Source organism: Stegostoma tigrinum, chromosome 1, assembly GCF_030684315.1.
Source record: "Stegostoma tigrinum isolate sSteTig4 chromosome 1, sSteTig4.hap1, whole genome shotgun sequence".
Classification (NCBI taxonomy): domain Eukaryota; kingdom Metazoa; phylum Chordata; class Chondrichthyes; order Orectolobiformes; family Stegostomatidae; genus Stegostoma; species Stegostoma tigrinum.
The window spans coordinates 46,854,975-46,879,101 of record NC_081354.1 but is presented as its reverse complement, the minus strand read 5'-3'; positions in this window follow the sequence as shown (position 1 = coordinate 46,879,101).

Below are 24,127 nucleotides of genomic sequence, written 5' to 3'. Positions count from 1 at the left end.
TTAAAATCACAATGTTAGTTTAGCTAATTAGCATGCTACAACTTACCTTTGGCCAGCATTTGAATCCTTTATCATGTTAAACGTGCCAGTGCAAAAAAAGTTTGCAAAATGAAATGTCACTGGAGTTTGTAAATGCATGCTTCATTGATTTTCTCCTTCAGTTACTTTGTGTTCAGTAGAATGTAGATTCTGCTCTTTCACCCATCAAACTGTCCCTAACTCTGCCTATCCTGGGTCTTGTCCCAGTCATTTTCCAGTTGCATTTCACATCTAGGGATGGCACAGAACACAGCCTGCAGTGAAAACCATCAACACCATGTCTACTTGATCACTAGGTAATCACTGCCCTGATCCTTTATGTCCCATTTCACATCATTTCACCTGACAGCACATTTCTACCCAACTCCCCATGTGGCAACCCATCACACTGAACTTTGCCTCCAACTGTCCTCCCTGCCCTGTGAACCCTGACATTACACTTCAATGATTTATGATCTGCCCCTGTTTGCTCCTCCTGGGGAGACCACAATGGCGGGCACTGTCAAGAACCCCTCTCCTGTAGCGGGGACTGCCAATAGCCTCTCTCCCATAGCCTACCATGCCCTACCATGCTGTTCTGCATAAAACTCAAACATCTTGAGCTTCCTTCTGTCATCTTCTTTCTAACCACCCCCAAAAAGATCTCTGTTTTCTCCATCAGAGATAATGGGAACTGCAGATGCTGGAGAATCCAAGATAACAAAGTGTGGAGCTGGATGAACACAGCAGGCCAAGCAGCATCTCAAGAGCACAAAAGCTGACGTTTCAGACCGAGACCATTCATCAGAGAGGGGTTTGGGGAGAGGGTTCTGAAATAAATACGGAGAGAAGAGTAGGCTGACCGAAGATGGAGAGAAAAGAAGATAGGTGGAGAGGAGAGTATAGGTGGGGAGGTAGGGAGGGGTTAGGTCAGTCCAGGGAGGACAGACAGGTCAAGGAGGCGGGATGAGGTGGTAGGTAGGAAATGGAGGTGCAGCTTGAGGTGGGAGGAGGGGATTGGTGAGAGGAAGAACAGGTTAGGGAGGCGGGGAATAGCTGGGCTGGTTTTGGGATGCAGTGGGGGGAGGGGACGAGCTGGGCTGGTTTTGGGATATGGTGGGGGAGGGGGAGATTTTGAAGCTTGTGAAGTCCACATTGATACCATTGGGCTGCAGGGTTCCCAAGCGGGATATGAGTTGCTGCTCCTGCAACCTTCGGGTGACATCATTGTGGCACTGCAGGAGGCCCATGATGGACATGTCGTCTAAGGAATGGGAGGGGGAGTTAAAATGGTTCGTTTCTGGGAGGTGCAGTTGTTTATTGCGAACCGAGCGGAGGTGTCCTGCAAAGTGGTCCCCAAGCCTCCGCTTGATTTCCCCAATGTAGAGGTGCCACAATGGATACGGTGGATACCACTTTGGCAGATGTGCAGGTGAACATCTGCTTAATATGGAAAATCATCTTGGGGCCTGGGATGGGGGTGAGGCAGAAGGTGTGGGGGCAAGTGTAGCACATCCTGCGGTTGCAGGGGAAGGTGCCGGGTGTGGTGGGGTTGGAGGGGAGTGTGAAGCGGACAAGGGAGTCACGGAGAGAGTGGTACCTCCGGAAGGCAGACAAGGGTGGGGATGGAAAAACCCAACATTTTTCCACTCGTGGACTTTGGATGTCAGTGAAAAGCTAAAGTGTGTTGCCCAACTCTAAATGCCCTTGGTGAGCAGTGTGGTGCTTCTGTACTTCTAGTGTTGTTCAGAAGGGAATGATAGGTTTTCAACTTAACAATGATGAAGAACTGTGATGTAGTTCCAAGTCAGATGGTGTGTGACTTGGAAGTGACCTCGTGGGAAGTGACATTTGAATCTATGTACCTTGATGAGTTGCTGCAGTACATTTGTGAAGTCATAGCATACCCGTGATGGAGACAGTAAATGTTTAAAGAGGTAGATGGATTGACAATCATGCGTCCTATTTTCTTCTGGACAGTGATGAACCTCTTGAATGTTGGGGATTCACTATGCAGGCAAGTGGAGAGTATTGCAACAAATTCCTAACTTGTGCCTTGTAGATGATGGAAAGGCTTTGGGGAGTCAGGAGATAAGTTAATTGTCATAGAATACTCAATTTTAGCCCCAATCTTGCTAACTGACTAATCTCGTGACACTCTACTGTGGATGTGGAGTTGCTGATATTGGACGGTGATGGACAAGGTCAAAAATCACACCACGCCAGGTTATTGTTCTGAGGGAGGGTCACTGGATCTGAAACGTTAACTCTGTTTTTTCCCTTCACAGATGCTGCCAGAGCTGCTGGGCTTTTACAGCAACTTCATTTTAGTTCCTAATTTACAGCATCCACAATTCTTTCGGTTTTTATTGTCCAACAGGCTTATTCTAAAATACAAGCTTTCAGAGTCTCGCCCCATCTTCAGGAGTTAATGAGAGAGGTGAACTTGACAGTGAGAACACGTATTAATAACCATAACTATGAATATCAAGGGGAGATAGGTAAACTCACTCATTAGAAATACCATTCCCAGGCAATTGTGTGGCATAAATGCTAAATATCATTATCAAAACCAGCCCAAAAGCCATTCTGCTCTTTCTGCATTCAGGTATCATCTAAAGAGTTGTATATTGTACTAAACACTGCAAACATGAGCGAACTTGTTCACTTCTGAATTTATGATGGAGGGAAGGCTGTCGATGATGGAAGTGAACATGGTTGGCTCAGGGAAATCAAGAACCAACAGTCGACTGAGAAAGCTATGGAGGTGCAACTCATTGCTGACAAGCACGATACCTAGGGTTTCCTCAGCCCCACCAAGGCAATATATTGATTCAACACTAGAAATCAATCAGGAGATAGAAAAGACATGTAAGAAAGGCACTGGAACAATATTGAAGGACTTCCATATGCAGTAGACGTTTTGGTGATAGGATTTTGTGGAATCTGTAAGAGATGGTGTTTTGGAGCAACTTGTGGTCGAACCATTAGGGAATTGGCAATTCTGGATTTGGTGATTTGTAATGAGACAGACTTGATCAAGGAGTTTAGGGTGCAAGAACACCTAGGAGGCAGTGACCATAGTATGATAGAAATCCTGTAGTTTGAGAGGGAGAATCAGATATAACAGTATTACAGTTGTGTACAAAGGAAAAAGAGAGCAGCTGGCCAGAGTTGACAATAGTTTTCCAACTCAAATTGAGATTTGAATTGAAAGAGATTTGGAAGTGTTGATGTCCTATGGTCCTGAGGTTTGACTGCAGAGCTCATGATTAATACACACACTAGCACTCAACTTGAATAAGTCTTTCTTTTAATTGTTTAAATCTTATTTTTGAAACTTGATAGGACACATGAAACTAATCATCTGAATAAGGAATAGGTGATTGGTTAGCTGATTGAATTAATTAAATTCACCAGAAATGAATTAAAAGGTATTTGGTCGAGGGACAAGCCTACTGTCTCCAGTTTAATTGATTAATGTCCTTGTAAAATTAGGTTACATACATATATAATGAATACTTACACAGACAAATATGTGCATATAAAAGAATTGAGGAATACAATTTAAACCTCTGGGAAGATCCCTGTAGTGCATTCCCACAGTTCCCATTACCTTCCAATCAAATCAAATCTTTAAAAAGAAGCCCACATTACTCAATAAACAAACCATTTTTATTAGCCCATTAATAATATTGAATCTCAATTTAATATGAAACTAAACATTATTTTTTAAATGAAAGCTGGCATAGCTTGTGGATGCTACATAAATTTAACCTGCAACTTTCAAAAATTAAGAAAGCTAGGTAATAAATAGCTAGTTATGAGAACTGTTGAAAATGCTTGTATTAAACTGCATTTTAATTTTGCTGATTTAAAAAAAATACATAATATGACAAAACATATACACATTTTTTGATTTGCACTATAACATCTTTTAAAGAGAATCCTGGGAGAAGATATTACATAAATTTCAGGCGTTGGATGTAGCAAGTATTAAATTGCATACAGGGTGTTTTATGATCACCATCAGTAATTTTACTGACTGTCTAGAGAATATTCATTATTTAAATATTAAATACAGGCAAAAGTAAATTGTATATACCTTATTGTGAGGAATGAACTCAACATTCAATTTAAGTGGTGAGATTTCATTCACACTAAAGTATTGTATTAGTTCTTCAAATGTTGCAAACGGGTTTGCTCATTTGAGGGCTTTGAGTATACTCAGTCCAAACCTTTTTCCTTGTAAAGGATTCAAATGCTGCTGCAGTCTCACATTAATCTTGCACTTGCTACAAAGAAGATCATTAAAATAGACATTTTGGTCATTATCACTGTTGTTTCAGGGAGAGTGGCGTGCTTCCCACTCTGCATTTCTAAAGTAATTATTTGCCATAAAACATTTTAGAAAGCCCTGAGGTCGTGAAAGATATATAAATGTAATTAATTCATTTTTCAAAACACTCAAAGTCAGTTACACTAAAAAAACTTAGAATCCAGCTTCCAGGGTTGTCTTGATACACCTGGAAATTTTTTTAATAGTCACACGTGGGACATGGGTATCACCGAATGGATCGGCATTTATTGCCCATGCCTAGTTGCCCTTCAGGAAATGATCATGAGCTGTTTTCTTAAACTGCTGATCGTGCCATTAAGGAGAGAGTTCCAGGATTTTGACTCAGCGACAGTGAAGGAACGGTGATATATTTCCAAGGCAGGATGGTGAGTGGCTTGCAAGTGGTTGTGTTCTCATTTATCAGTTGATCTTGTCCTTCTAGATGGAAATAGTCATGAGTTTGGAAGGTGCTGTCTAAGGAACCTTGCTGAATTTCTACCGTGCATCTTGTAATGGTGCACACTTCTGTGGCTGAGCATCAGAGGTAGAGAGAGTGAAGCGTTGTGGATGCCAGTCAAATGAGTTGCTTTGTCCTGGTTGGTTTCAAGTTTTTGAGTGAAGTTGGACTGCACTCAACCAGGGCAATTGGGAAGTATTCCATCACATTTCTGATTTATGTCTTGTAGGTGTTGGAATTTTGGGAATCATGGATGTGAGTTACTCACTGCAGGATTCCTAGCTTCCAACCTGCTCTTACAGCTACAGCCTTTATATGGCTAGCCCAGTTCAATTTCCAGTCAATGGTCTGCTTCTGGTCATCTCCTTGGCTATAGGGGTTTCAGCAGCGGTAACACCTTTGAATATCAAGGACAATAGTTAGATTTTCTCTTATAAGCAATGGTCATTGCCTGGCATTTATGTGGAACATAAGACCATAAGACAATAAGACATAGGAGTGGAAGTAAGGCCATTCAGCCCAGCAAGTCCACTCTGCCATTTAAATCATGGCTGATGGGCATTTCAACTCCACTTCCCTGCACTCTCCCCATAGCCCTTGTTTCCTTGTGAGATCAAGAATTTGTCGATCTCTGCCTTGAAGGCATCCAACGTCCTGGCCTCCACTGCACTCCGTGGCAATGAATTCCACAAGCCCACCACTCTCTGGCTGAAGAAATGTCGTCTCATTTCAGTTTTAAATTTACCCCCTGTAATTTTAAGGCTGTGCCCATGGGTCCTGGTCTCCCCGCCTAATGGAAACAACTTCCTAGCGTCCACCCCTTCTACGCCATACATTATCTTGTAAGTTTCTATTAGATCTCCCCTCAACCTTCTAAACTCTAATGGGTACAATCCCAGGATCCTTAGCCGTTCATCATACATTAAACTTACCATTCCAGGGATCAACCGTGTGAATCTCCGCGGGACACACTCTAGGGCTAGTATGTCCTTCCTGAGGTGTGGGGCCCAAAATTGGACACGGTATTCTAAATGGGGCCTAACTAGACCTTTATAAAGCCTCAGAAGCACATCGCTGCTTTTATATTCCAACCCTCTTGAGATAAATGACAACATTTGCTTTCTTAATCACAGACTCTACCTGCAAGTTAACTTTTAGAGAATCCTGGACCAACACTCCCAGATCCCTTTGTACTTCTGCTTTACAAATTTTCTCACCACCAGAAACAAAACTTTTAGTTCAATAAATCCATGCCAACCAGTTTCTCTATCTAAACTAATCCCATTTGCCTGCATTTGGGCCCTAACCCTCCAAACCTTTCCTATTCATATAGCTGTCCAAATGTCTTTTAAATGTTGTAGCTGTACCTGCATCTACCACTTTCTCTGGCGCCTCATTTGATATACAAACAACCCTCTGTGTAAAAAGTTGCCCTTAGATCCCTTTCAAATCTTTCCCCTCTCACCTTAAACCTATGCCATCTAGTTTTGAATTCTCCTACCCTGGGAAAAAGACATTTTCGATTCATATTAGCTATGCCCCTCATGATTTTGTAAACCTCTGTAAGGCTATCCTTCAAATTCCTCCACTTCAGGGAAAAATGCCCCAGCCTATCCAGCTTCTCCTTATAACTCAAACCCTCCAGTCCTCTTAACTTTCTGGTAAATCTTTTCTGCACTGTTTCCAATTTAGTAATATTCTTTCTACAGAAGGGTGACCAGAACTTTATGTAGTACCACAAAAGGGGTCTCACCATTTCCTTGACAGCTGCAAGATGGTATCCCAAGTTCAATGTCATTGCTCTGACCAATAAAGGCAAGTGTGCCAAACACCTTCTTCACTACCCTGTTGACTTGTGATGCCACTTTTGAGGAACTATGTCTAGGTCTCTCTGTTTAACAACACTCCCCCAGGTCCTACTGTTAACTATGTAAGTCCTACCTTGGTTTCATAGAATCCATAGAATCCCTATGGTGTGGAAGCAGGCCATTCAGCCCAACAAATCCACACCAACTCTCTGAAGAGCATCCCACGCAGGCTCATCCCCCCAACCCTGTCTTTGCAACTCCCTTGGCTAATCCACATAACCTACACACCCCCGAACACTATGGGCAATTTAGTATGGCCAAACCACCTAACCTGCACATCTTTGGACAGTGGGAGGAACCAGAGTGCCCAGAGAAAACCTATGCTGCCCCTTTAGTTTGCCTTACCAAAATGCAACAGATCAAATTGTCTAGGTTAAATTCCATCTGCCACTCCTTGGCTTAGTGGCCCAGCTGATCAAGATTCCGTTGTACTCTTAGATAATCTTCTTCGCTCTCCACCTGATCAACAATTTTGGTGTAATTTGCAAACATACTAATAATGCCTCCTATGCTCACATTTACATAAATGACAAACAACAGTGGTCACTCAACACTGATCTCTGCTGGTTACAGGCCTCCAGTACAAAAAAAAATCCTTTACCACCACGCTCTATCTTCTACTGTCAAGTCAATATCGTATACAATTAGGAAGCTCTCCCTCTCTCATGTGATCTAACTTTACTAACCAGTCTATCATATGGAACTCTGATGAAGATGCCAGTTTTGCAGGAGCTCCTTGATGTCACATTCATTCAAGTGTGGCCTTGACATCAAGGGCAGTCATATCCACCTCACAATTGGCCTTTTGCCTATGTTTGAATCAAGGCTATAATGAGGTTAGGAGTTGAGTGACCCTGGCAGAGCCCAAAGTGAGCATCACTGAGCAGTTTATTACAGAGCAGGTGCTGCATGAAAGTGCTATTGATGACACCTTCTATTATTTTACTGATGATCAAGAGTGGACTGATTGGGCAATAATTGGCTGGGTTAGATTTGTCCTGCTTTTTATGTACATGACATACCTGGGCAATTTTTCACATTGTTGGGTAGATGCCAGTGTTGTAGTTGTATTGGAACAACTTGGCTACAGGATATTCTGGAGAACACGTCTACAGTACTATTGCTGGAGTTTTGTCTGAGTCCATAGCTTTTAAGTATCCAGTCCTCTCAATTGTTTCTTGATATGACACGGAGTGAATCAAATTGGCTGAAGACGAGTATCTAAGATGCTGGAGACTACTGAGGGAGACTGAGATGGATCATCCACTTGGCATTTTTGGCTGCAGATTATTTTGAGTGTTTCAGCATTATCAATCATGTTGATACACTGCACTTGCCCATCTTTGAGGATGGTTTGTGGGGACTTCTCCCCATCAAGTTGTTTAATTGTCCACCACCATTCATGACTACATATGATAGGATTGTAAATCTAAGCTATTAGTTGTAGTATTGTGTTTATCACTTGCTGCTAATACTGTTTAACATGCAAATAGTCCTTTTTGGTAGATTCACCAAGCTGGGACCTCATTTTTGAGTTTACCTGGTGCTGCTCCTGGCAATCTCATTGAACCAGGGTTAATGCCTAGCTTCATGGTAATGGTAGAGTGGGAGCTATAATGGACCATGAGGTTGCAGCTTGTGTGAGAATATAATTCAGCAGCTGCTAATGGCCAACAGCGCCTCATAGCCTCGTGGATTTGAGTTGCTAGATCTGTTCAAGGTATATCCCATTTACTACAATTACAAAATCACACAACATGATGTAAGGTACAATCAATAAAAAGGTGGCAATTTATTGTTCTTACCGATACTGATACTGATACGGACAGATCCATCTGCAAGCAGCATTTTGGTAAGGATGAGGGCAAGTATATTTTTCCCTCTTATTGTTTCCTCACAACCTGCCACAGGCCCATTCTAGCAGCTGTGTCCTTAGGAACCCAACCAGCTTGATCAGTTTGCTGCTGCTAAGTCACAACTCTTGGTGGTGGACATAGAAATCCCCCACCCAGAGTATATTGTGTGCCCTTGTCACCCTCAGTGCTTCCTCATGGAGGAGCATTAATTCATTAGTCGAGTGAGGATGACGTGGTAAACAGCAAGAGCATTCCTTGGCCATTATTAATTTGATGCCCTGATGCTTCATAGGATCCAGTATAAGCAGTTATAGGCAAAGGCTGAACAGACCTGGGCTTTCTTCCCTGGAGTGTCAGAGGCTGAAGGGTGACCTTATAGAGGTTTATAAACCATGAGGGACTTGGATAGGATGAATAGCCAAAGCATTTTTCCCAGGGTAGGGGGAGTCCAAAACTAGCCAGCATAGCTTTAAGGGGAAAGATTTAAAAGAACCCAAATGGTAACGCACAGGGTGGTGTGTGTATGGAACAAGCTGCCAGAAGAAATGGTGGAGGTGGGCACAGTTATAACATTTAAAAGGCATTCAGGTGGATACTTGAATAGGAAACTGAGAGGGATATGAGCCAAATGCTGACAAATGGGATTAGGACAATATAGGATCTCTGGTTAGCATGGACAAGATGGACCAAAAAGCCTCGTTCCATGCTGTACAACTCTATGATTCCATAACTCCCTCCCAACTGTATATCATTGTGTCACCAACTCTGGTGATGATAGTGGTGCCTGGAACATTTCATGTAAGTTATGATTCTGTGAGTATGACTATGTCAGTCTATTGTTTGACTAGTCTGTGGGACGGTTCTCCAGTTTGGCACTAACCCCAAAATGTTGATAAGGAGACTTAGCAGTGTTTTGTTGATATTTGATGAGCCATCTAGTTTCATTCCTTTTTTGAATCTTTCCAGTAGTTGATACAACTGTGTCACTTGCTGGGTATGATGTGGAGATGCTGGTGCTGTACAGGGGTGGACAAAGTCAGAGTCACACAACACTAGGTTATAGCCCAAAAGCTTGTGATTTCAAATAAACCTGTTGGATTATAACTTGGTGTCGCGTGACTTCTGACTTGCTAGGTGGCTAAGAATCAATTATATTGCTGAGGGCCTGGAGTCAACTGTATGTCAGGTAAGACAACAGTTTTCCTATCATAAAGAGTGAATCAGATGGCTTTTGACGATAATGGCTTCATAGTCATTATTATTCAAATTCCACAAGTCTACTAGTCTAGTGGCCGTGCCATTGCACAAGCCTGCCTGAAGATTGCTGCATGTTTGACTAGTGACTTCTACAGCTTTAATTATTGAAGTAATGATTTAGGCATTGTCACTGAGCAATCTTGGCCTTGTTTCTGACCTTTTCTTCAGTCAAGGATTTTGACATCCCCAACTTAAATTACCCACCCATCACGAGTATTTCTGGAAGCAATGATTTTGAGTTGTTAGTTTTGGACTGGAGTGGACTAGATCAGGAGTCACATGATGCTGGGTTTATTTGAAATCATAAGCTTGCAGAGTGCTACTCCTTCGTTTGGTGAAGTTGGGTGAAACCTGATCTCATGTGACTTCTGACCTGTTCTGGAAGCAAGACATGGCCTATCATCGTATTTTTCTATCATTGAGGAGTAAGACCAGGTGGAATTGAGAAAAGCAGACTGGTTCTAGCAGATATAATCACAACAGCCTTTCCAACAAACCAAAGAATATTTAGGCAGCACAGATCCTAAATAAAGTTGTCAATTAAACAAATGTATCCTTCCAAAGAGAGAGCAGAGAAGCTCTATCACATACTGTATACAAGCTTGCAACTAACCTCATCTGTCCGCATTGTACTGTTTGTATTTATGTAATTGACAAATTTACTTAACCTGTACAGTACAGGATAATTTCAAGTAGGCGCAGAGCAGGCAGAACCTTGGAATCTCAGGCAAGTACAGTGTGCACTTTTCAAATGACTGGTACATTTTCCAGGAAAGCTCGGGAAATCATTGAATTTTGAACCCCAGTAAGGAGGATGAGACGAGGCCATTTTGGTTTGTATAGTTTTATTTGTTTTCCCAAAGTAACATTCATGTTGCTTTGCAAGCTCCTACAGTCAATCCCACAACATCTTCAAAGGGGTGAACATCTATTCTGACTACACAGATTGCACATGATGTGATGATTCACCTTTTGCTACTTGCAGTCCCTATCCTGTTCAAAGAAGAACATCGCATCACCAGGTGGCTGGTGATGGGCAGACCTATTGCCTACTCCCAGGGATAATGAACATATTAATGTCCACAAACATCAGTAGAGTAGTGTAGTAATGGGGCTCAACCTGAAATGTGCTGAAGAATATTGAAAGTAGTGTTTTTTGCTGTTTTGAAGGATCATGGGAGGATTCTGTAGCAATGTTATGGCACATTATATTTTGTGCAACATTGTCATGCACTAAGGTGTGTGTTTGGACAACCTGAGGTGATGGCATATTGCGAGGAGTTAGATGTATAGATGGAAGCATCCCAGTTGTCAATATGAGAGGACACCTCAGTGACTGCTGAAAGAAGCATTAGAATACAATTGATCATTGTGGTCTTCTCTTATGTTTAACGCAGTGTATATTTGTCACCACTGATTCAATTATTGCCCCCAACTTCAAATAAAGAATGTGGACTTCGACCCTGTATCTTTCTGGGAACATGCTAACACTGCATATCTTTCATTTTCTACATTCTATGCCAATATCCTGACTGAATAAACAGCTTTGATGTTTTGGTATAAGCTCCTCAAAAAAATTAAAACAGCAGGTTCTGAGTTAATAAAATAAAAGGATCAAACTTCTTTTCACATGCTGTTATTTTCCCAAGTGATTCAATTTGCCCTTCTTTTGATCTTGTTGCTGGAATGGACTGGTTCCTGTTCTCATTTGCTGCATATGTATTTTGATCTGAAGAGGAAGATTGAATGCTGAATAACAGAAACTGCAGACAAATCAACAGATATTACTGAATACAAAGTTCACCAGCTGTCATTGTGTGAGTCCAGCTCATGTCCCCAGAATATCTTCCTGAGGCTCTGGATTACTAGTCCTGTGACGTTACCACTAACACTACCATGTCTCTGTGGCAATCACTAGATTCTGTGCACCCTGTGACATAAAGTAGTATACTAGCTGCTGGCCTGGAAGCCAGTGCAGAAATTATTGTCTTTGTTGTTCTCTGCTTGGTACCAACCTGAAATCTCTGTTCCATATTCTGAGTCACATCTGAAATTGGAGTTTCTATAGATGCCTGTGAAAACTTTCATATGCTTCATTAATGTCTGCAATGGGTGAAACTTTTCTGACATTGCCAAAAATTAAGGAGAGACACTGAAAAGTCAAATACCTCCCAGTACTTGGCAATAAGATGCATTTTTCTGCAGCTTCTTCACTACAAGTTGTCTGAATTAATTGTGCTCACTCTAATCAAAAATGGATATGGAGATCGCTATCAAAACAAAAAGATACATTTTTTGTCCAAGGTTTCATTTTCAATGTCCTTACCCTTCTTTGATTGAGGGTTCCATGTTCTGCAGTGCAGCTATCATAATATCACAGAAATGTGGAAAAGAAACAGCAAAAGGCACTAAGCACATTGTACCTGTACCAACACTCTGAAAGAACTGTTCAATTATTTCTGAACAGGAAGATGTGTTACTAAAACTTTTCTTCTTGCATTTTTCCTGATAAATGCCAAATTTTGAACAATTACAGTGACGTATGCAACAGAAATAAAGGGGTGCTGACTGATTGGTGAATGCCCTTTGGTTTTGAATTATAAATTGGTGCAATTTTTTGAATTTGGTATGCTTGCGTTAATTCTGATGTGATCAAAAAATGCAGAGTCAACTGTCTCTCTTTTCAGCAATATTTAGCCATTGCAGAGGAAGGTCACAAGAAAATTGAAGTTGGGAATTAGGTACACAGGGATATGTGATTTTTTTGCAAGGACAGAAGGAAAGGGTAGTGAGAGACCATTGTTATTACAAGATGGAATAAGAAAATAGCTAGAAATGGATCTTGGATTTCAAAATGTAGGATCCTTACAGGTGGAAATTGAGAAATAGCAAGGGGATGAAGAAGCCAGTGGATGTCTTCAATAGGCCAACAAACAGTACTGAGGATATATGATAAATCAAGCAATAAGGCCATCCACACAAGCTACAAAGATTGTTTTTAAAAGAGTATATCAACTATCTTTCTTCTCATGGACAATCTTATTATGGAATCAAAGTGCTAGAAGAAATAGTTCCAGTCCCATCACTTGAAATCATCAAGAATCATCTTCAGATGATTTCAGTTTATATGTTTTCATTGTCATGCCCACCATATCAGCAGGCACCTCTTGGTGTAACTAAAGTGCCCACATAAATGTTGATAAACTTGAATATTAGTCTGTGAGCCTGACATAAAAGAGGAAGAAAAACAAAGTAGCTGGTAAAGCTCAACAGGTCTGGCAGCATCTGTGCAGGAAAAGAACAGTGGGCCCAGTGACCCTTCCTCAGAACTGATGGTGGCTGGGAAATCATCAGTTTATATGCAGAAAAAAGGGGAGGGGATGGAGTGAGGAGTAAACAATAGGACAGAACCTAAAGAGAGAGAAGAGCAGTTGGATAGAGAACAAGTTGATAATGAACAGCCTGAGGGGGGGGAGGGGGGGGGGGGTGAATAGTTGTTAATGGGGAATATTAGTGACTAATAACAGGTATTGTGTAATGGCAGGCTATGTGGTCACCAGGCCTGTTGTATGGGGTGGGGGCTGGGACATGGGAAAATTTAGCCCCTAACATTATTGAACTCTATATTGAGCCCAGAGGGCTGCAGGTTCCTCAAGTAGAAAGTGAAGTGTTGTTCTTCCAGCTTGCATCAAGCTTTGCTGGAACACTGCAGCGAGCCAGAGACAGACATGTCGGTCAGGGGACAGGGAGGTCAGGGAGGTACGTTAAAGTGGCAGGCAATGAGTATTTCAGGGTTGTTTATGCGCGCAGAATGTAGATGTCCTGTGAAGCAGTCACCCAGTCTACGCTTTGTTTCCCCAATGTAGAGGAGATCACATTGTAAGCGACAAATGCAGTAGACTAAATTCTGGGAAGTGCAGGTGAAGTGTTGCTTCACCTGGAAGGCATATTTGAGCCCTTGGATACTGGGGAGGGAGGAGGTAAATGGGCAGGAGTTACACCTTCACCGGTTATATGGGAAGGTGCAGTAGGGCTGAGGAGGGTTTTTGTGGGTGAAGGAAGTATGGAAAAGTGTGTCCTGGAGGGAAAACCCTGTGGAAGGCAGACAAGGGAGGGGAGGAGAATATGTGTCTGGTTGTAGCATCTTGTCGGGGTTGGCAGAAATGGTGCCTGATGATCTTCTGGATGTGAATGCTGGTTGCATGTTAGCTAAGGACAAGGGGAACACTAATGCTGTTGTGAGAGGGAAGAGAAGGGGTATGGGTGGAAGTACGGGAGATGGGTCGGACCTGATTGAGTGCCCAATAGACAATTGAGCTGGGGAATCCTCGGCCAATGAAGAAGGTGGACATTTCGGAGACTCCATTGTCGAATTTGGCCTCATCTGAACATATACAACGGAGATGGAGGAACTGAGAGAATGGGCTGGAGTCTTTACAGGAAGTGGGGTGGGTGGATGTATAGTCCAGGTGGCTGTGGGAGTCAGTGGGTTTGTAGTTGATTTAGTTGCCAGTCTATCCCGAGAAATGGAAACAGAAATGCCAAGGAAGGGAATGGAGGAGCTAGAGATAGACCAGGTGAAAGTGAGGGCAGGGTGGAAATTAGTGGCAAAGTGATGAAGTTTCTCAATTCCAGACGAGAGAGGGAAGCAGCTCCAATGATATCATCAATGTATCAGAGAAAGAGTTGTGGTTGGGGTCCAGAATAGGACTGGAACAAGGAATATTCCACGTACACCATGAAGACACAGGCATAACTGGGGCGCATGCAGGTACCCATGGACACGCACCTTACCTGATGAAAATGAGAGGAGTTAAAAGAGAAGCTGTTGAGGATGAGGACGAGCTCAGCCAAGCAGAGGAGTATGGTGATGGGTGGGAATGGTTCAAGTCTTTGCTCCAGGAAGAAACAGAGAGCCCAAAGACCCTCCTAGTGGGGAATGGACGTGTAAAGGGATAGCACATCCATGTTAAAGAGGAGGCAGCTGGAGCCGGCAAACTGGAAGTTTTGAAACCGATGTAAGGCATCAGACGAATCATGGACGTATGTGGGGAGAAATTGGACCGAGTAGAGAAGACTGAGTCAAGGTAGGAAGAGTTGAGTTCTGTGGGGCAGGAGCAGGCTGAAACAATGAGTCTGCCCAGACAGTCCTGTTTGTGGATTTTTGGGAGGAGGTAGAAGCGAACTGTGTGGGGCTGGGGAGGTATCAGCTTGGGAGCAGAAGGGTGGAGATCACCAGATGAAATGAGATCAGTTACCATAATAGATACAATGGCCTGATGTGTCATGGTGGGATCATGGTCTGGGGAAGGAAGAAGGAGGTGTCTGAAAGTTGGTGATCAGCCTCTGCAAGGTAGAGATCAGTATGCCAGAGTACAACAGCTCCACCCTCATTGGCAGGCTTAATAACAAAGTCAGGGTTCGATCTGAGTGCACAGAGTGCAGTCAGTTCGGAAGGAGATAGGTTAGATTTGGTGAGGGGGCAGAGAAATTGAAGTGATTAATGCCACTTTGACAGTTCCCAATGAAAGTATCAAGTGCAGCTAAAAGGCTGGAGGGAGAGGTCCGGTCAAGGGAGAGTGTTGGTACTGGGTGAAGGGTCTGTGGGATGGGGAGCACAGAAGCGAAGATGGCAGAAGAAGAGTTTGGTGTCATGTTGTGCCCAAAATTTATTAAGGTGGGGAAGCAGAAGAATAAAGCTGAGGTGTCAGGTTGCGCCCAAATTTCATTAAGGTGGGAAAGCAGAAGAATAAAGCTGAGGCTTCTGATGAGTACAGAATGTTCAGCATTGCAGAGTGGAAGGTTTGGAGGGATGGTGAATACCCGACAGGAGTTGGGGTTGGGAGAGGGATGGAGTCAAAAGGAAGGAGAGGAGATGAAGGTTCTAGAAGGCCATGGGTATCTTTGAGTTGTTGCATCTTGTGGGCCTGAAAGGAAATGTTTCTTGTTAGCACAGCAAAAGAGCTGGAGGATGAACTGGAACTGCAGAGTGGCGCAGCCCTGAGTCAGCGTGATGCGATGTTGTTGGAGAGAAAGGTCAAGAGTGTGCATGTGGTGCCACATTAAGTTGAGTGTGGATCTCAAGATACAGCAAGAGCAGCTGTGTGTGTATCATTGAACATCATGGAGGTATGTGTGATCCTTTGCCCAGTTCCAACACTCTCCCTCCACCTGGATCCCACTGTCTTTTACCTGTGCTCGATATTCACTTCTGTTTCCATTTCTGGGGATACCCACCAATACCCACTGACTCCCACAGCTACTTGGGCTATACATTCTCTCACCCCACTTCCTGTAAAGACTCCATCCCATTCTCTCAGTTCCTCCGTCTCCATCATATATTTCAGATGAGGCTAACTTCGACAAGGGAGCCTCCAAAATGTCCACCTTCTTCCTCAACCAAATATCCCCCAGCTCCGTTGTCTACAGGGCCCTCAACCAGTTCTGACCCATCTCCTATACTCCCGCCCATGCCCCTTCTCTTCCCTCCCACAACAGCAATAGGGATCCCCTTGTCCTGACCTAGCATCCCACCAGGATTCACATCCAGAAGATCATCAAGTGCCATTTCTGCCACCTCCAGCAAGAAGACCCTGAACTACCTGTTGCCTGGGAACCGTGCAGCCCAATGGTATCAATGTGGATTTCACCAGCTTCAAAATCTCCCCTCACACCACTGCATCCCAAAACCAGCCCAGCTCATCCCCGCCTGCCTAACCTGTTCTTCCTCTCACCTATCCCCTCCTCCCACCTCATGCTGCACCTCCATTTCCTACCTACTAAACTTATCCCGCCCCCTTGACCTGCCCGTCCTCCCTGGACTGACCTATCCTCTCCCTACCTCCCCACCCATACTGTCCTCTCCACCTATCTTCTCCTCTGTCTATCTTCAGTCCGTCTCGCCCTCTCTCCCTATTTATTTCAGAATTCTCTCCCCATCCCCCTTTTCTGATGAAGGGTATAGGCCCGAAAGGTCAGCTTTTGTGCTCCTGAGATGCTGCTTGGCCTGCTGTGTTCATCCAGCCCCACATTTTGTTATCTTGGGTTCTCCAGCATCTGCAGTTCCCATTATCTCTGTCCTCTGGATCTGGATGTTTCTACCAATAAGAATCATTTGTCTTTACATTCTGTACATTTTCTTTACATGCCATGTTGGAACCCCTCTAGTTGTGAAAATGTCTCTTGATCTTCCTATCAACCATATCCAAAGAGAACAATCCTACCCTTTCCTAATCATCCGTGTAATTGCTCATCTTGGAATCATTTTCATAAATCTTCTCTGTATTGTCTCTAAATCCTTCAGGACCATCCGAAAGAGCAGTGCTCAATTCAGGTTTCCCAGACCTGCAGAGGAGACTTCAGAAGCTGGGCACAGGCATGGAATTTGGAATGCTGCATTCAAGGTTAGCTCCCCTAATTTCTCAATTCCAGCTGATCTTTCTCGGGTTAGGTTTTAAGAAGGCAGCTCCCCCAATGGACCTCAAAATTGTGGCCGCTAGCCTCTACTGCACTTCCATTTTGACTGGATGACAATTTCAGAGACGGATCTTAATTAATTGTCTTCCAGAATACTCCTCCTGTTGGAAGATACCTGACCTAAGTGTGAACAGGAGCCAGAATTAGTTTCAATACCTGAAAACGTCTAAAGACGAATGTTTGTGATCCCAGATAATAGACTGAAATAAGATTCTTGAGTGATCACTTTACTTTTTCAAAATATGGGTTTAATTTCATTTAATAGCTTATGAAATAAGATTATTTTAATGATTTGTCTCCAATGTTATTCTTCAATGTTTTCAGCCAGCCACCTCTCAAAATATTTAGCTCTTAAAATTCCATTCTGCAAAGCAACTGCAATTATTTATAAATAATCATAGCTAAATGCGAAAATGAAATTATTTTAATACCCTGCATGATCTATTAAGCCACAAGCAATAAAACTTGCACAGGAAGACAGCAAGAACTGAGGATGCTGGAGTCAGAGACAACACAAGTGTGGAGCTAGAGGAACATAGCAGGCCAGACAGCATCAGATGAGCAGGAAAGTTGGTGCTTCGGGTCCAGACCCTTCTTCAGAAATGAGAGTCCTGCTGTATTCATCCAGTTTTACATCAAGTTATCTCAGATTCTCCAGCATTGGCAGTTCCTACTATCTCTATGATTCCTTTGAGGTTGTGCTTTCTAGTTCAACATGCAGAATCCAGAACACCCTACTATAAATTGCTACATGGAAAAGGTGGCCGCTACCCTAAATAGCTCTAAATCGTTTCTAAACAGATCTGAAAATAAATCTATTTATGCATATTGTTCTTTTGAAGATTCAGTTATCTGTTGATAGCCACTGAAAGAGACAGAAAAGGCCCTTTGATTTTGTTGGCAGTCTTACAGAAGTTGCAGGAGAGTGTTAACAGATCTGTGAAACAAACTAGGAAAAACAGTTATCAATCAATTGTAGCATCATGAGGTAATCTCCTGGTAAGATTGCGAAACATCAACGGATACTGCCTTTGGTACTCATGTTTATATTCTGTAAGTGTGAATTAGAGCGTCATCACAATAGACAAAAACCATTCGTCATTGCATTCATGTGTATGCGTGCTGACTCTCGTGATAAAGTATTGCAATTCTTGCTAATCTGCACTGTCTTTGAACATCTCTATTCAAAATGGAATAAGTGACATTGACTTTTCCTAAATACTAATTAAAACAATTATTGGGAGTTGAATCCCATTTGATTAAACAATACTTTCCATTTGTCATTGAGCAGTGCATGTTCAAGTGAAATTGGCTAATTGCCATTTTAAACCAACAATTTTAGATATCATGTTTAAAAAATATTATTATTGTTAGGCATAAAGCCGAAGCAGGTCACTAACTTTAATATAACAAAGTGTGGAGCTGGATGAACGTAGCCGGCCAAGCTGCATCTTGGGAGCACAAAAGCTGACGTTTCGGGCCTAGACCCTTGCTGCTTGGCCTGCTGTGTTCATCCAGCTCCACGCTTTGTTATCTTGGATTCTCCAGCATCTGCAGTTCCCATTATCTCTGATCACAACACTAACTTTAATATATTGCTTTACTGAAAGTAATTAAGCAAACGTTCCTGTGAAAGTTGTGACAACACAGTGTTGAGCTGGAGGAACACAGCGGGCCACGCAGCATCAGAGGAAAAGGAAAGTTGACATTCGGTCTGGGCCCTTCTTCAGAAATGGGGGAGGGGAAGGGGATTCTGAAATAAATGGGTGGATAAAGGAGCAGATAGGTTGAGGGAAGACGGACAGGTCAAGGTGGAGGGCTTGGAGCCAGTAAAGGTGAGTGTAGGCAGGGAGATGGGATGGGGGTAGGTCAATCAAGGCAGGACGGACAGGTCAAGGAAGTGGGCATGAGGCTGGTAGGTAGGAGGTGAGGGTGGGAGTTGGTCAGTGAGGTGCAGGAGCAGACAGGTAGGAGAAAAGACGGATAGGTCAAGGAAGAGGGGATGAGTTGGGCTAGTTTTGGGATGAGGTCAGGGGTAGGGAGATTTTGAAGCTTGTGAAGACCACACTGAGACCATTGGGCTGCAGGGTTTCCAAGTGAAATATGAGGCGCTGTTCCTGCAACCTTTGGGTGGCATCATTGTGGCACTGGAGGAGGCCCAGAATGGATGTTTCATGACAAACCACTGCACTGCCCAATCGCAAACCACATCAACTCCCCCTCCCATTTTTTGGACGACATGTCCATCCTGGGAAGAAGAGAATGAATATGAGAGCAACAACTGGACAACTGATGTAGAAAAGCAACTGTTGTATTATTAGCAAGTGTGGTAAGAGTGCTTTGAGATGTTGGTACTGTAATTAATATCTGATTGTCTATGTCATCAGACACCCAGATTGGTCTTTGTTACCTCAGTTGACATCACTGTCAATTTCAACATTATTTCAGGATCATTCTTTAGGGGGCAGTCAGCCCAAAACCCCTCTTTTCACAGATTTATACCTACTCCAATATAAAATTTAAGGGATTAGAAATATCATGGGAATTCTGCCTATCACAGATAGTAACTCCAGTGGGAGAGTGATGGAATCTTTCAGGCAACAGCATAGATGCAGCTGCAGTGGGTATTTGTTATTTTCAGGATTTATGGTTGAATTAAGTTCCCTCTTACTCTTCAAGACGACTATATGTACCAGCCCTCCATCGCATTAATGCTTACTTAAATAAGGTGACTGATATTGTGCACAGTACTCCAGATGTGATTTTGCAAATGCCCTCTATAACTGAAGCATAACTTCCCTACTTTTGTATTCAATTTCCCTCATGATAAGTGGTAACCTTTCATTAGCTTCCCTAAGTATGTACTGCACCAGCATATGCACAACTAGGACACCTACGTCCTGCTCTGCAATCTCTCGCCATTTAGATATTATGCTTTTTTCTTTCTTCTTCCTGCCAAAGTAGACAATTTCATATTTTCCAACATTACACTCCATTTGCTAGATCTGTGCCCACACTCAAAATCTATTTATATCAGGTTTTTGGCCTCCTTATATCCTCTTCAGAACTTGCTTTTTGATCTATCTTTGTGTCATCAGCAAATTTGACAACCATACCTCGTTTTTTTTTATCCATGTCATTTATATACATGAAGAACAGTTGAGGTTCCAGAACTCATCCTTATGGTGCACCACTTGCCAACCAGGAAAGGACCCATTGTTGCCTACCTTCTGCTTTCTGTTAGCGAGCCAATTTTTTTTAGTTACTTTTGGCAGAGTGGTAGCATTTTCATCCCCGATGTTGGAAGTTATGAGTTTAACCTTCATTTTAGAGAATTGAAAATGAATTCTAATCAGCCATGTCAGTGCAGTACCAAAGGAGTGCTGGACTGTCAGAGACCTTTGTCTTCAGTGGCATCACTAGACAAGTGACTTCAATGGGAAAGAAAGTCAGGTATTATGCAAAAAGTACTGTCAATTTTATTTTGAGATATTAAGAACTGCCAATGCTGGAGTCAGAGATAACACAGTGTGGAGCTGGAGGAACAAAGCATGCCAGGCAACATCGGAGGAGCAGGAAAGCTGACGTTCCGATTTGGGACCCTTCTTCAGAAAATGCCCGAAGAAGGGTCCTGACCCAAAACATTAGCTTTCATGCCCTTCTGATGCTGCCTGGCCTGCTGTATTCCTCCAGCTCCACACTGTGTCAATTTGATTTTTCCCCGTTTTCCACATGCAGTGAATAAAAATTGGTGGGATAAAACACTAAATTGCAACCGTGTCTGCTGCTTTAAGTGGCTGTAAAATCTCCCATGGTACTTACAAAAGAGGCAGAGTAAAATGTGCTGTTTACAAATTGACTACATTTAACAAGTGCAAAGTAAGTGTGCAATGTATGAGTTGTCCTGGGTACAGGAGAGGTTATACATAAACAGAAGGCTTTTTTTGTACTTGTAATATAACTTTAAAGTATTTTAAACTAAGGGTATCAGAATATCTTAGATTGAATTTTCTTCTGCTTGAGGGAAGAATGAGATATCCCGCATGATTACACGCTTTTAAGGTTATACCTGCACATATCCATATGTGGGTTAAACATCAAATAGCCAGCATACAGAATGCCCTCGCATCAGAGATAATGGGAACTGCAGATGCTGGAGAATCCAAGATAACAAAGTGGGGAGCTGGATGAACACAGCAGGCCAAGCAGCATCTTAGGAGCACAAAAGCTGACGTTTTGGGCCTAGATCCTTCATCAGAAAAGGTGATGAACACAGCAGGCCAAGCAGCATCTTAGGAACACAAAAGCTGACGTTTTGGGCCTAGGCCCTTCATCAGAAAAGCCGCACTTTGTTATCTCAGAATGACCTGGCATGACTGAAACATTGCAAGATTTAATATCCTGATTCCATATTTAATGGCCACAGGTTCACAGTCTGCTACACGCTGTGTTCATCCAGCTCCACACTTTGTTACCTCAGATTCTCTCCAACAACTGCAGATCCTATTATCTCTGAGGCCAGGTCATTCTGTATGCTGGCCATTTAATGTTTAACCACATGTGGATGTGTGCAGATATAACCTTAAAAGTATGTAATCATGCGGGATATCTCATCCCTCCCTCAAGCAGAAGAAAATTCAATCCAAGATATTCTACATATTCTACATTCAAATTCTACATATCACCCCACTTCGCCCTGAAGATGTCAGGGACCAGTAATAAGACAACCCCATGCTTCAGTGATGCTTCCCTGGGGTTCCTCCTCCAGAGAATCTGCAGATTTACTGTTTACAGTAATAGGAGGCCATCCTGGCTGACCAAGATGGCCTGGTTGGAGGTGGCTATGGTGGTCACTGCCCTCAGTAACTAGAACAGAGACGGGATTCATTCCCACAAGAGGATGCAAGATCTCCTCGACGATGCCAGGGTAAGTGCCACTGTCTACTCAACGATTCATTCCCTAACAGTGTGAGGTAGCACTGTAAGCCTTCCAGTGCACAGAACTGTCAAACATAAGATTAGGTGCCAGCCACCTCCATCAAGTGCCTCACGTGCAATCAGTTGTTGCTGCAATGAAATGACAAGCAATGTAGAACAACTAGCACCCAATGTGTCTGCCTCTCCTCTTTGCCAGGGGTCACATTTCAAACTTCAAAGGAGCAACAACGTACAGCAGCTCACACACCACAAGTTCACCGATCCTTTTCGGCACTGCAGAAGATACATATTTCATTGCTTCTCACTAAAGATTTGCCTAAGGACACACCTACAAAAGATGGCTTTGGGATGGATACCATACCAAACTACACAAAGTCCCATCAGCTCTAGCTGTTTGATCACATTGAACAGCCTTTCATTTAGAGACTTTTATAATTTCTTCAATTACAAGTAGAATGCAGAGTCTACCATAGATCTGGGGATTGGCATATCTATCTGTGCATCTATGCAGCCTCTTTACCTCTTTCTGATAGATGAATGCCCGTTGCAAACTAAGCTTCTTGTTACACACGTGTAGTCCCATGAGTGCCTGCAGAACTCCATACTGATGCTCTAGCCAATAAAATGAATGTATAGTTAAAGGTTCAAAGAGAACAAATAATGCATAATGTATGACAAACAGGATATCTTAGAGTTTGACAGCTATGAGACAACAATTCCCGTACGGACAGGAATGTTCCTGCAGTGTAATTTGATCTTGTTTCTGAGTGTCCATAAATATTTATACAAAGTTATTCATCCTCAAAACCAGCACTATCAGGCGTTCACAGGCCTGTCTGCCTTATCTCAGAACTGGGAGATAGTGAAGACTGCAGATGTTGGAAGCCAAAGTTGATAAAATGTGGCGCTGGAGGAGCACAGCAGGTCAGACAGCATCAGAAGAGTAGGAAAGTCAACATCTGGAGTCTAGAATCTTCATCAGGACTTACTTTCTGAGAACTGCCCTGTTTTCCTCAGTATCCTCAGCATCAGCAGTGGCTCCCTCAGCATTTCCAGCAGACTGCCCTTATTTCATGGAGATGGATGCTGCTCCATCTTGCCCTCTTCTAAGTTCTCACTCTACTGCTGAATTCAGTTATGCAGGGTGCAGTGAAAAATGACTATTTTCGAGAACAAGTGCTGACAAGTACTGGAGTGCTTCTCCCGCGTGGTCCAGACAATGGAAGTGGATCTTTAGTCAACATGCACTTGTTCAATGATGGCTGTAACAGAAGCATGTGGCCTATGTGTCACAGAATTTGGCATCAGTCTGAGGGTCTCAAGGAAACAAAGAAACCTACAGCACAGGAATTGGCCCTTCAGCCCTCCAAGCCTGCGCCGATCAAGATCATCTGCCTAACCTGTCATCTATTTTCTAACGGTCTGTGTCCATTTGCTCCCTGCCCATCCATGTACCTGTCCAAATATATCTTAAAAGACGCTAACATGTCTGCGTCTACCACCTCCGCTGGCAACACATTCCAGGCACCCACAACCCTCTGTATAAAGAACTTTCCACGCATATCTCCCTTAAACTTTCCTCCTCTCACTTTGAACTCATGACCCCTAGTAATTGAGTCTCCCACTCTGGGAAAAAGCTTTTTGCTATCCACCCTGTCTATACCCCTCATGATTTTGTAGACCTCAATCAGGTCCCCCCTCAAATTCCGTCTTTCTAATGTAAATAATCCTAATCTAGCCAACCTCTCTTCATAGCTAGCACCCTCCATACCAGGCAACATCCTGGTGAACCTCCTCTGCACCATCTCCAAAGCATCCACATCCTTTTGATAATGTGGCGACCAGAGCTGTACACAGTACTCCAAATGTGGCCGAACCAAAGTCCTATACAACTGCAACATGACCTGCCAACTCCTGT